At 46.1% G+C, this 14,196-nt stretch overlaps 1 protein-coding gene across 4 annotated transcripts in view; it reads right to left on the bottom strand.

The window, feature by feature from the left end:
- BACH2 (BACH transcriptional regulator 2) overlaps positions 1-13,187 on the bottom strand; it is a 305,235-nt gene extending 292,048 nt beyond the window's left edge. For 2 of the 4 annotated variants that reach the window (XM_087817513.1, XM_087817511.1), the window contains exon 1: positions 12,982-13,187. The gene's annotated coding sequence lies outside the window, so the exon portion shown is untranslated. Of the gene's footprint in view, positions 1-12,976 lie in introns of all 4 variants that reach the window. The other 2 variants (XM_087817512.1, XM_087817510.1) reach the window with 1 other exon arrangement.
- Between the last annotated feature and the right edge of the window lie 1,009 nt (positions 13,188-14,196).

The raw sequence follows: 14,196 nt of genomic DNA on the forward strand, positions 1-14,196 counted from the left end.
CAAGACACACACACACACACACACACACACACACACACTCATATACAAATCCATCTAGAAACAGTGTGAAAGAGACAAGACTGACACAAAATTTAAATAAAATTCTGTCAACAAATGTCCCCAATCTGAGGTGTAAAAAGAGGAGAAACCTTATTCAAATGAAGAATCTGCAAACCAGAGATATGCAGCCTCTGGAGGAAACCGAAAGTGTACTCCCCGTAAACAGAGAAGAGGCCACCTTTTATAGAAAAAGGCCTACCCTGATTCTGATTGGTCCATTTTTATGCAAATAAGGAATCCTAATCATACAGTTCTGATTGGTCCAAATATTACGGTCCTGATTGGTCAGAATCAGGTATTTCCGATTGATCAGTATAGATACAAATAAGGATATATTAGCTCAGTTCTGACTGGAAGGGGCAGGTCTCAGTCCATTGGTTGAAAGATGGATTCCAAGAACTCCTTTATAAGGGCCGGCTCAGATGGCAGGAATACAGTGCAGGAGGCTTGGTAGCTATCTATGACTTTTCCTGAAATACAGTTCACGTGAAAATGCCTCCATCAGAATTGGCTGCTAGCCTCTGGTTATGAATTTGGGCCCACTTAACCACAAGGAGTCCTTCTCAGGGTTCACAATTCTAATTTTCAGCTTCCCTTTAAAGCAATTATTTCTCAGATCAATGCTAACGTAGCAAGCAAGGCACAAAGGCCTCTGGCTCTAGTAGCTAGGAAATAAATAACAGAACACTGCTAAAGATGAAGTGTTTAGAAAGAAAAAGCTTTATAAATGTAAATGTAGATGTTGTTCTCATATTCTGGAAATTTGGTTGCTTTCACTACAGAATGCAAGAAGCAAAGCTCATGGGTAAGACCGCTGTGGTAGAGCTAGGATAGTGATCTTGAATGGTCTGGCCAAACTGCAGGAAAAACAAACCAAAACTAAACAAACAAACAAAAAATTAACCAAAAAACAAGAATGCTCCCATATAGAGATGCAAGTAAACAGGCTGCAAAATATGAGTATACACCTAAAGTTCCTGTGATGCTCAGGGTCTCTAGGCAGCCCCTCAGCAGTGGAAAGGAGACAGCACCCTCCTTCCTGTGATAGCTGCTCCTTCTCCACTGTGACTTCTCCTCTGACTCGAATTTTCTGTGAGCCTTCCTCTTGGAATCCTCTGGCAATGACTCACAGGGCAACAGGGCCAGTCAGCAATACCACAGCCCTCCGCAAGAGATGCTGTGTAGGAGGCAAGCAAGATCGGTGGACTGTTGTCTGTACCAGTTTTTTCCTTTCTCTGTTCAGGGAGGATTTGCTTTTCAGCCACATTTCCCTCAAAACACATCCCTGTCAGGAGATGCTTACTGCACAGATTTCTAAACGATGAAATGATCTGAGTTTGGCTACTTAGTCATAACAAAACTAAAAACAGTAAGATGAAAAAACAATAGTGTGATCATCACACCTACAAAAAACAACTTTATACTTGGGTGAAATCAAGAGATCAGAAAAAAAAATGCTTAAACTAATATTTTCCAACCTTTCACTAACAGCTAGGGCTAAAACCACATGTTTTGAAGGTCTTGCACTGTGTTATTATTAGAAGTCACAATTCTATTGATACTGATGAGTCATTTGTATCGGCGGAAACCAAGAACTTCCATCAACATCATGTTACACACAGTCACTGTGGCTTGGCTTTTTCTTTATTACTGGTCAAAGCTGCTGCAGAATGCTTATTGAAGCTAAAAAAAAAAAAAAAAAAAAAAAAAATTAAAAAAATGAGAACTCCTGAGGGTGTGCAAAGCTTTCTTTTCCCCAGCTGATCTCACTTCTCAAGATAGTTAAGGATAATTTGATCAACTTGTAACTACAAAAGGAAGCTTATTTAGAAATTTCAAAAAAAGTCACACTGACCGATGAAAATAAGCAGAACTGAATTCCAGAAACAAACAGCAAAACTATCTCTGAAAACAGATGCCAGCTTTAAAACGACCTGGGGTCAGGTGTTTGTCTGTTTTTCTTAACCTTAATAACATGCAATGGATACCAACAAAATCTGTCATTACTTAAGGACTGGAGCCACACAAAACAATGTCGGGCTAGCCACTCAGCACCCACTCTGCTTCTTCCCTACCCAAGACACACATGCTCCTCGCCAAGGGAGAAGTGGGTCAGGTTTCGGTTACACCAAGGAAGCCTAAGTTAAAGGTTCATGAAAGTTCCTTCTGGTGCTAAGGAGAAAATAACAGCATATTCCCTTTCCCTTACTACCTCTCCTTTTCGTTCTCCCCTTAAAGAGTCCCAGAAATTTAAAATGAAGTAAAAATCGGTTTCCCTGAGGGATTTCCAGAATTGCTAATTCTAATGCAGTCTCTACAAAGGTAGAAATATGTCCAGTTTCTACCCTGCAATCAGAAGGCTGTGTTTGGCTGCTGGAAGGAGAAGGGAACCCAGCTCAGCAGTGACCACAGGTCTGAAAATAGCCTTCCAGCAGCTAAAATGCCTGGTGCTCTCCCAGGGTAGCGCTGGCACTGTGGGCAGTTGACAGAGAGGCCAGCTGAGCACTGCAACAGCCGCATGAGTCAGCAAGCACTTCTGGTAGGAAACTGCTGACAAGCTAAATTACTCTTGCATACAGAAGGTGCACACACCTACCGAGCAAAAACAAAAACAAGGTACATGCAAATAAGCAAACAGGAACCTCTCTACTCTTGCAGTTCCTATTCTCCAAGGTTAAACCAAAAATATAAATAATGTATGTGACTACTTAATACGTAGTAGTAGCAACTAACAGTAATTAATTGTGGAAATAAACAAACAACTCACTCACAGTGCTGTGATGTGTGGAACAGCTGTGTTCAAATCTCACAAGCTAGTTAATTTTAACTGGTTTTAATTTTAACTGGATTTAACTGCTTTTCCTCCCTTCTGAAAAATCAAAATAGTTGCCATATTGACCACAAGAACCGGTAACAGACAAGCACAGTTCCTGTTTTTCAGAGGGGACTTACTTTCAAACCCACAATATCAAGATGCTTAACATAAGTGGAAATTTAAAATTTATTGTTTGATGTGGGAGACTGAAACCTGTACACTAATTCAGATCCCACAAACGTTATGGAGTAGTCACATCTCAGGCTTTATCCTACGCATCTTTCATCTTCTCTCGTTTAATACAGGATCCAAAAATTGACGGGAAAGCTGGTTACTGGGTCTCAGGGCACATTTTCCCACAGGAACCATGCCACACCAATAACATGATGTTTCAGGATATTCCATGAAAGTGTCCCAAATTTAAAAGAGGAATGAGAGGTTACATTTGCAATTTAAAAAGAAAAAATAATACTGTAACAATAGTTCCAAAACTAAAGAAAACACTCGATTGCCTGTTTGAGAAAATGTCTAGAGGAAGATGAGTCTTCTAAGTGAGACTGTGGACTTGGTCTTTAGCTTCACTTTGGCTCTTTAATAGGGTTTAATGATTAATTTCACTTTAAAATGCATGGTGTTCCCTGGCTTTGGTATATCATTGGAAAATCTTTATATTTACCAATTGTGAGTACTGATTTTTTTTCTCTCCCCTCAAACTGATCAAAAGTTAGAAAAGAAGTAAAAATGAAGGGGGTGGGCGGTGTGAGAGGCAGTCGGCTGATGTTTCTCTCTCTCCCCCTCCCTTCCTCTCTCTCTAAAATCAATAAAAACATATTTTTTTTAAAGTTAGAAGAGAAAAAGGAAGGAAAGGCTATAAAGAGGGGATACCAGAGAGAGGGGAACAGAAAGAAATGTAGTCAGGGAGGAGAGAAGGAAGGCATGTGGGGATAATTAAACTACGAAGACAGAGGGAAAGCAGGAATAGAGGGAAGTCCCCCGCTAGACAATGCACTCCCAGGGAGGTGACACTCTTCTCATCCAGCTAGATTCTCAGGGATCTGACCCACAGCAAAGGAACAATGAGAGCTAGGGAGCCCACTGGGGCAGTTCCAGAGACTAGCACTAGATGGCGCCATCAACTCAACATAGCATGGTTGCTGGAGGCATTGGAGGTGGGCAAAGGGTAGTATGGAAGGCAGTTCAGACTCCCCACAACTGGGTTTTATTTAGCAGGCAACACCTGTATCTAAAATAAGCATGGTTTCATTAATCAGTCAACCTCTGCAAATGTCCAGATGTCACCACCATCCATAGGAGGGGCATGCCAATTTTGAAATAAATTTATCATCTCAGTTTTTATCAATCAAACTGTGGGGTGGGGAGGCAGGTGAGTGAGAGCCACTGCTTTTTTTTCCTTTTAAAATGCAACATTTAAAGATAATAGAGTATTTCAGGTTCACTGCTACTGACTAACTGACAGAAATTCCTAATTATAGACCAAGTGACTTTCCCCTGAAGCTCTGTTTAAATGTCAAATAACACACAATCTTGCTCTACAGGTTTATGTGAGTAGATCAGTGTCTGGCAAGGGGAAGGTGATGCTCACTGACAAATATATCATTACATTAAAAATCATCTGCCCTTTATATCTTTAATATTGCAGCGGTTTATATCCTCTAATCTGCTTCTCTATATTCTCTGTCCAAGGCTGGATTTATAAACAGCCCTCTCTTTGCTCAGAAATTTCCTCCCATCACCACGTTACCGGTGTGTGAAATTCCACTATTCTCATTTTTAGGGTTTTATCTCTTTGGCTTCGTCTCCTATTAATACGCTGATGCTTCACAAAAAAGTAATGCACTAAGTATGCTCAGTTATTTATACCCTAGTAAAACTTCTTTCATAAAATCCTTTCCTGAGACTGGTTTTGAAAGGGAAGGAGGGCACTCGTTAAGGGCACTGGATGGTCAAAAGGCAGCAAAGCGAGGAGTGGAGGACAGAAAGGAGTCATTGGGAGAACTGACAGCAAACCCTGTCTGGCTTCTTCACAACTGCAGCAAAGATCATCATCCCAGATGCTGATCTTCCCAAGAAGATACATGAAAACTAAGAGTTAAATCTAAGGTTGTCTACATTTTCCTCTTGCTGAGTGGGTAATAATACCCTTTAGAGTTAATTTCATTTTTTCCCCACAGTTTGACTCTTCAAGGCTCATTCATTTGCATAATATGGAATCTTGAACCCAAGTAGATATTCCACAAATCAATGCAAGTAATTCTCATATTAAATCAGCAGCTTTAATTTAAGCTCATCATTGTTTGCATAGATATCTTTATGCACTCCTCTGCTTGATTTTTTTAATCACTTCAAACTTCCAACAGTGACACACTAAAAGCATCCCTCCATTTAGCCATCTCCAAAAGTTGAACTAAATACTGAAAAATAAGCACAGTACATTCATACATTTGACCTTTTCCCAAATTGAGCCACAAATGGACACTTAATGTTCCAGCAGTTCCCAAGACAAATGCCTCTTGACTAAAGAAGACAACTAGGGTGTCTGCCCAGGACACAGCTCAGTCAGCATTCTAAACAGTGACCCTGCAAACTCGAGGTAACTGGGGTCACTGCCAAAGCTGAGTCCTCTAAAACCATTCAACTCTCTGGTTGAGAGTTGCAACATGCTAATCTGGCAAGATAATCTCTTCCTGAAATTGACTGGAATGAGAGCAAAGGTTACCTGCTTTTATCTGTTACTAGTGGCTAATATTTCTAATTAGGAGCTCTAATGGAATTGGATCTGAATGAAATTCTTCCTCTGTAGTAGAATAATCAACCTATTATAGGAATGGTTTCTTTCACCTTTTCCTACCTCATCAGAAAAAAAGCTAAAAACAAATTCTTCACATAACCAGAGGGTAGGAGCCTGAGCTATAGGAAAACCTTGGGGACAGAGCCATGGGACTCATGCTCTACTTAGTTCTTCTTTTGTCTTTACATGTCATCACTTCCACTTTCTGATCCCCAAATGGACACTTAGATCTGAGGAATGCCATTTTAGAAAGTCAGCCCTGTGAAAGATAGGAGGTATATTCACTCAGGGGCACTGAGAAATTATTTTTCAGTTTCATCTTTCAGATAGACAGCAACAAAACATCCAATATTTGGTGAACTGGCCTGTATTTCCACTTCTGAGACCTGCTGGAGGGCGTTCCCACCTCCAGTGAAAAAGAAGAGGAAAGGGGGGGCTGGGAGTGGAACAGCACGGTGGATACAGAACAACTCTAGTGTCAGACACCTGGCTTCCAATCCCGGCTCTACCACTCATTAGCTGGGCAACATCTGTCCCTCGGCTTCTAATGATCACATCTAGCTCTGGGTTGTTACCAGGATTGAATAAGTTAATATGAGTAACACACAAGAAGCTCCCAACACAGGTTAGCTACTATCATCAAAGAAAAAGAAAATACAGGCGTTTTAGTTATAGCATAGTCAATTTGTTTTAAATAGACATTGTCAACATTCCTAAATTATGCTGAGAGTAGCCTAAATAATCATTCTTGATCTGTAGAGGTGCGAGACCGTCCTGCTCTGGGGAAGGCAGTGGCTTCAGACTGAAGCTAGGTTCACACTTTCACTGAAGATCCTTGCCCAGGTCCCATACCTACCAGCCAACAGGGAGGGAATGTCTGTGTAGCTTCTAACTATTCAAACATTGTCAAAACGACCTTGAATATGTTGAAAATAAGAATGCTAACTTGTGGGTTTTTTTCCAAGTATGAAAACGAACAGTATTCTTGGCAATTAACAATTCTGTTTCTAGCAGGCTCTAAAAACACAGGTAAATAAATCAATTCTGGACTCTGTATACAAGAACCATTATTTGCCAAAACGGCGCAAAGGGTTATATCATAGTTTATGCAATACTCCAAAGAGCCAATGACAATAGTGAATTAATAAGATTAGGAGGCTACGGGAAAGAGGAAGCCTAAGTTTTAGATGGGCACTGATGGCAGCTCACTCTACAGGACCTCAGGAAAGGATGCCCCAACCTCCCACACAGGTCACATTCCCCTTTACACTCTCTGCTGCATGGTAACCGTTCCTTCCAAGAACATGCAATGGGTTACCTGTTGCTATCTGATTAACATTATCCAGCCTACTAGATGTTCTGCTTCATGAGGGCAGGGACCAGGTGCTCCCTGCCAGCACCATGACTGGCTAACACCACACCTGCCACATACGAGATATTCTGTATATGTTTGTTTAGTGAGTGAACGAGGCATCTGCCTCCAAAGAATGGCATTTCTGGACACGTGGCCCATTTTGTGGTATCCATAAACTTCTGCTGCTCAGGAGAATAGAGGATGGGAAGAAAATAAAAACCGCCAATAATCTGTGGATGCGGGGATACCAAGAAAACTTGCTGAGGGTGCACCTTCTTATCAAATGGAAATAAGCAAGCTGGGCTCTGTCATCTTTAAACTCCAAAGTGAAAGTCTAAGCTGGCTATGACTTAGACTTGCAGGGTCTGGAGGAAACTCCTGGAGCATCTGAGGAAAGTGATGGGGCAGGGGGAGGGAGAGAGAAGGATGGTGTGAGACTGGAATTGATGGAGAACTTGGAAACGCAAAAAGCTTTCTTCTGAAACTAACCTGGAGCCAGCTGCAGGCTCGGGAACCAATGAAAACAATCATGAGAAATATGGGAGGACTGGAGAGTGGAGGATTTAAATGCTTGGGAAAGAAGAAAATGAAAACTGACACAAGGACAGGAGGGAGCTCCTAACCAAGTGCTGGCTCTCAGGGGCATCGGCAGGGTGTCCTACAGCCTTCGGGAGAGGAATAAAAGGGTCAGGGAGGGAAGTGACATAGCTCAGAACCAAAGGACAATTTATTATCAGGCTAAGGAACAAAAGAGAAGTTAACCAGGGAATAAGCCGGAGAAATGGTGATTATGAAGTCACTGGGGAAGACCGAGACATTTTGGCTGTAATTCCAACGACTACAATGAACGAGTACGTGAAATGCTTTCAGATTGGGGAGATTTATTATTTTGGAAAAAATAGCTCAAGGAAAAACAAAGGCGAAATTCCTGCCTGATTTTTGAAGCAGTGCCACTAGTAGGACAAGGTTCAATTCCCATATTCTTTAGAAAAGAAATGGTCCTTGGAAAGGACACAGCGGTGATTCTGAGGATACTTCCAGTTTTAGGGAAGCTGAGCAGCATGTTGATGGTAAGATTAACTTTCAGTTTCAGGTAGACTGACATTTGAAATTAACATAAAAGAAAACGGAAAAAAATGTGAAAGGAAAACCTTGAATGGACAAAGAAAGAACTACTTTTCTATTAAATGTGGCTCCAGACAAAAAATAAAAGATGAGTAACATTCTGGGCAATCTTAACAAGTTTACAAAAGGTTTAGTTCACATCAGGTTTCAGTTGGGACTTGAACAATCTGTAAATATTTATGTAAAATTTAAAGGTGGGACAGGAAGAGGTCACATACTGTCACTGGTAATCTTCTGCCATTCCCAAGGCCTTGGTATTGGTTTTCCTAACATAGCTCCAGGTATGCCAAAAGCTATCTCCTTTATCAAGGAAATGTCAATTTTTGCAGCCAGCCCTGACTTCTGAACTGCTAGTGCCTCTGACAGGGTCATATGTCACTGGAGCGTCTTCCACATCCAGATAGGGAAAGGAGAGGAACAGGAAGGAAGTAGTGTTTGCTGTCTGAATTGCAAATTTTGACAAATTTGTTCCATCTTTTACTGTTTTCTGTTTCTTGTACATGAGAGTAGGGGCCATGTTCTCTGTATGCTATGTTCCCAGTCATTGCCTTAGAGCTAGATTCTGTATATAGGATCACGAAATAACCCTTAGACAATCAAGAAAATACTCATTCCATTTTGATAAAATTCTTTCCAACAAAATGAGAATCTTCCTCTTCAGCAGAATGAGCACAGTGCCTAACTTTACAGGGTTGCTTTGAGGAGTCAATGAGTTACATGTAGGTCAAGTTGTTAGCACCGTTGCTGGCACATGGTGAGCATTCAATAAATCACAGCTATTATTTTAGTGGGTATTTTCGAATGTCAAATTTTCACGGAGGTCCTCAAGCATTAAATAGCCAAGTTGCCCTATTTGGTCAATAACAACTAAATAGTGGGCAGGTGGTTCAAAAGCAATGAATGATTTACCTGGAGAGGATTACATGGTGCCATCCATGGTATTAATGTTTTGGCCTTTCGACTTGCATTCTCTATTGAAAAGAAAGCTATCAGTCCCTGCGTAGGACTCAATGTTGATTTCAAGTTTTGCTTTTCTTGTATCTTTCAATTTTCCCAGCAGCTATAACCACTCATTTGCTGGAGACTCAGAAATTGTCTACTATGTGCCAGGCCTTTAGAAAATAGCCAGACACGGAAATATTAAACAATAAGATGTATTAGCCCATTAAATGTTCTCATTCAACATTTAAAAAATTTTAGGCTAATATTTAAAAATCAGGGATTCCACATAAAAATCTAGATATACAACTTCCCTTGGAAAAATCAGATGATGTGGCAACACAAAGCTAGTATTCCCACCCATTCCTGCCTGGCTACAGTGGACAAAAAGAAGCTGGGTAACTGTAACCTGCCACTCCACCCTATGCCCCTTTACCTCACCAGGACCAGTGAAAAATGAAAAGGAAGGGCTCAGTGTTCAAGAATTATTAAAGATTTCAAGACAACAGCAGAAGATTAAACCGAGTGTGAGGTCCTTCTGTGGGGGGGAGGGGGGTGCTGTGCAGTGGTGCAGGTCCCATGCCCAGGAAGCTGGTCCTGCTCCCCACCCCTTCAGCCAAACTGGAAAGGTATTTATTTATCTAAGTATTCTGTCTTTCATTCAGCATCAAGTCAGCATTTACAACAAGCCAGACACCATAGCCCCTGAAATCTGAGGTACAAAAAGTAGGGCAGCGGAGCCCTGCACAGCTGAGCTAGAGAGCCACTGGGATCTCTGTCTTCCCTCGTTAAGGCTGGATCCATACCAAGGACACTAAGCACAAGTTAATCCAAGTAAAATTAAACTGCTCCCAACAATACAGATTGGTCTGAGCCCTTTTGTTGGCATCACTGGAGCCTTGATCACAAATTCTGAGGAACAGCTCACAAGCGCTAATGAATAAGTCCCTGTCGGCTGTGCAGACAGTGGGCCCAAAAGTGAAGGGCTGGTCTAGGGGAGATTTGAACATGAACCTGACCATCTGGTTCTCTGTGACTCACTTTGATCACAAAATGAATTGCAACAAATTGAAGAGCACATGGCTAGAGTTAATTGTCTCATCCGTAATCTGAACCTACTTTTAAGCAGTTATTATTACCCTCTATCAGGTGGAAACATTTCCTACAATCACTGCAAAGTGCATTTTCCTGATGAACTGTAATGGATCATTAAATTCCATATCTGAATAACAATACTCTGCACTTATGCAGTGCCTTTCATCCAGGGATTTCAAGGCAGTTTGCAAATAATTAAGCCCCTTACACAGCAGCTAGAGGTGAGGGACTGGAAGGGACTTGCCTGAAGACACTGATTTAAAGGCATAATTCAATAGAAAGAATGAACGGCTTCCTCCCAAGCACTAGGAATACTGAAAAGTGAATGGGGCGGGGGTGTCCAGATTCTCTCCCTCACTTTCTGCCTTACTCCTTCTGTGGCAGATCCTCACATGCAACACACAAAGAACTGAGAAGTAACTAACAGGGGTGTTCATAATTTAGCGATGAGTTCAGACATACACACGTATGAAGAGAATGTTTCTCGATAAGACCCTGGCATATACAATACAAACTGACATTTCAATCCACCTGCAGAGTCGACAGATACCAGAAGAATTAACTCAACACATTTATGATTACCAAATGGCAAACCTAAAGCCTTCCAAAATCCAAAATGAAATTAATGCTCTGCACAAATGAAGTATGTTTTAACAAACATTTGGGAATCCCAGAAACGGAATACACAACCATGGAATAAAGTACGTTTGTTAAAACTTGAATATTCAAGTTTCCAGAATAGCAAATGAGGTAGAAGTGGGCAATCAATGCACTTTTTAAACCAGAACCCTGGGAGGGAAAAAAACATTTCAGCCACTCAAAGTTTTGTGGTGAAATTATAAACTCCCAAAAACTGAATTTATAATGGAAATGCTGACAGACCTTTTACTGGAGCAGTTTGAAGGCAACGATGTAATTTAGCAATCTCTCTTACAGAATAAAGACTAATTCTAACGAGATGTCATTTTTGACTCACGTTTATTATTACCTGCAAGGATGAAAAATGCCTTCTACTGGAGAGCTGCTGGAGAACCAGGGCGGGGCAACCTCCCACAGAAGCAAGACTTTTTCTGCCTTACCAAAATAGCCCTCTCCCCGGAAGGAGTGGCAGCCTTTCACGCTCAGCTTCTCTCATGTCAGCCAGAGCCTTCGCGGCTCCACACGCCTTTCCTACAGGTTACATTTTAATGACCTGAGAAAACCGTTATCAGAGTTAACATCTCTAATTTTACTCTAAACAGACAAAAGCGAAATATCTCATTAGGCACCATCTCGGCCAAGGTTCCCACTAGGCAGGAAAGGATTTTTATCTAAAGTAATTACCCTTTTTAGTTAAATACACTCAATAGATTAAATTTACACAGAGAGTAAAAGACAGCAGCACTAGACAGAAAGTGAAAACCGAGGGACGGTGCGTCTCGCTATCCGCGGGTGCGCCAGGAGTCTGTGGTTCGGTCGGGGGCCCCGGCGCCCCTGCCCCCAGTCGCTCACGTTTCCCAGGGGCCACGGGTCTCGGCGGCCGCCAGCTGTGAGGTTCGCCTTCTCCAGCCACAGGCTAAACCATACAGGGAGCGGCTGGGCCCGAAACTTGCCCCAAGTTGTCTAACTCTCCCACACACAAAAGGGTGCTGGGGATACTCCGCGTACCCAAGACCCACGAAGCCACGGCTGCGCGGCCGCTTTCAAACACGCACACCCGGCCCTGCCTCCTTCCTCCCACGGTCCGAGTTCCTGCAAATCCTCGGCCAGACCGAGGTCGCCGAAAAGCTCACTAGAATCCCCTCTCGCGGGCAGCTGGGGTAGTCCATGAGCGCCGCCCGCCGCCCTCTCCACGGCGCTCGGCTCTGAGCACCGGGTGAGAACTGAGACCCACAGAGCGCCTCCGCACGGGGAGGTGGAGAGGTGTCCCCTGGATAAACTCCTTTCCTTAGACTGAGCTTCTGGGGCTCGGAGACTGAAGTGTGGGGAGGGAGAAGAGGGTGCGTGTTGCACTTTGATTTTATGCAGAATCCTGGGGAAAGGGACAAGCAAGATTTCCCCCTCCGGTGGCAGGAGGCTCTCGGTTTGCCTTTCCAGAGGCGCATTCTGATAACCTGGTCACTGGCTAGTAGGGATTTCATCCAGCGTGCAGCCCGAGGTCTGCGCTGCGAGGCCCCAACCTGCCTCTTTTCGAGTGTAAACTTGGGCTTTGATGACCCGCCAGTCTCAGTGGCTCCGGCTACCCAGCGGCGACTGACAGCTGAGCGCAGAAGCGGAGCGGCCCGGGCGCTCACCGAGAAGCCGGGGGCATGAACGCCGCAGGCAGGTTGGAGGCCGTCGGACCCGCGCGGAGACCGCGTTCCGGGGCCCCGGGCGCCCCGGCCTCGCCGGGCGGGGAGCAGGGCCGTGGGTCTGACAGCTGCTCCCGCTCCCGCGGACGCGCGCCTCCCTCCAGCCCGCCCTCCCCACGCCTGACTTATTACCCTCCGCTCCTCCTCCCCCTACTGTTCCAAAACACCCGTCGACGCGAACAAAATACAATGCCGCCTCGCCCGCAGTAAACATCCAGGCGAGAGAGCGCACATTTGCCGCGGCGCGTCCGCCAGCTCGGCTCCCACCGCCTTCCCGTTCCTAGAAAATGCTTCATGAAAGCGGGCAGGGAGCTCGGCCGGCGGCTGCGCGCCGGGAGACGGCGGCTCCCTTCCCGCGCCGCTTCCCCACGCCTCCCCGCGCACCCACTGCCCCCTCAAACTTGCCCCGCTACCCCGCCCGGCGCCGGGGCCCGGGACCGGGGACTCACCTCACCAGAGAACTTTGCGTCCTTTCCCGCCTCCTCTTCTCTGCGTCTTCCCAGACCGCAGCCCCCTCTCAGCGGCCGGCGCAGTGGGCGGTTCGGGGGTCACCGAAAGCTCGAGGAGAGGACACGCATCACATGGCAGCTTGTTCCCAGCTCCCCGAGTGTGCCGGGAAGGGGGAGGGGAAGGGTCGAGGGGAGGCCGGGGGTGGGGAGCGAGAGGCGAGCGGCAGCGGGAGTGGGCAGGCGGGTGGCGAGGGCGGCGGCGGGCGCTCACGTTGGCGCGGCTGCGATCGTAGCCCGGGTGTGCACGGTCGCTGCGGCGACTGCTGCTGAGGCGGCGGCGGCCGGGCGCTGTTTGCTCCGCGAGGCTCGGCTCGCGCTCTCCCCGGAACGCCCACACTCTCAATCGCTACATTGTTGACATTCGGCGCTGACGTCACCGTTCCCCATTCACAATAACTTTACGGGAGCCGGGCAGCGCACCTCCCCGGCCGCTGGGGCGCCGTACGCCTGGCGACTAGCGTAAGCCGCTCCGCGAATGGCGCTCCGGGGGCTGGGGCGGGGGGCTGGGGCGGGCGCGCGCGCTCCGCCGGCTCGCGGGAGGGGGCGCGCCTCACGCTGCCGCCGCCGCCGCCGCCGCGCTCCCCGCTTTGTGCGGCCGCGCGGCCGGGAGAGCCCTGCGCTCAGGGCCCAGCTGGCCGCCTGGCTCGGTCCGGCCCGGCCCGGGACTCTCAGGGACCTTGAAAGGCAAGGGCTGGGGTCTCGTGGAGTGGGGAGTGGGGAGTGGGGAAAGGGCTGGTGTGGCACGCAGGGAGGGGGGCAGCGTCCCGGGCACTACACACAGGGAAAGGAGCGGGACCCCCAGCCCGGGGATTCCTGCGTTGTCTAGCGTTTCCCAAGAGGGGCAAGAAAAGATGCAGCGCGGGCCCCCCACAAAGCTGACCCTTTGGGGTGGAGCGAAGAAAAGAGTGATCTCCTGACGGAATATTGATGTCGATGTTTGAATCCTCCGCGAGGGCCTCCGCCTGCCCCACTGAGGGAGCCTCGACGCCCCCACACAGGGTTTTAGAAGGGGGGCGAGAAGTTGCCAAGTGTGGATGAAAAGCCAGCCTCCGCAGCTTCAGCCTCAGCCCCTTCTGGGCTCCAGCCTCTCTCCAGCCTCTCGCTCTGGAGGCTGCCAGGGTGTTGCTGCTGCACTTTAAGGCCATCGTGTGGCTGTCCTG

This window comes from Miniopterus natalensis, chromosome 5, assembly GCF_054644295.1.
Source record: "Miniopterus natalensis isolate mMinNat1 chromosome 5, mMinNat1.hap1, whole genome shotgun sequence".
Classification (NCBI taxonomy): Eukaryota; Metazoa; Chordata; class Mammalia; order Chiroptera; family Miniopteridae; genus Miniopterus; species Miniopterus natalensis.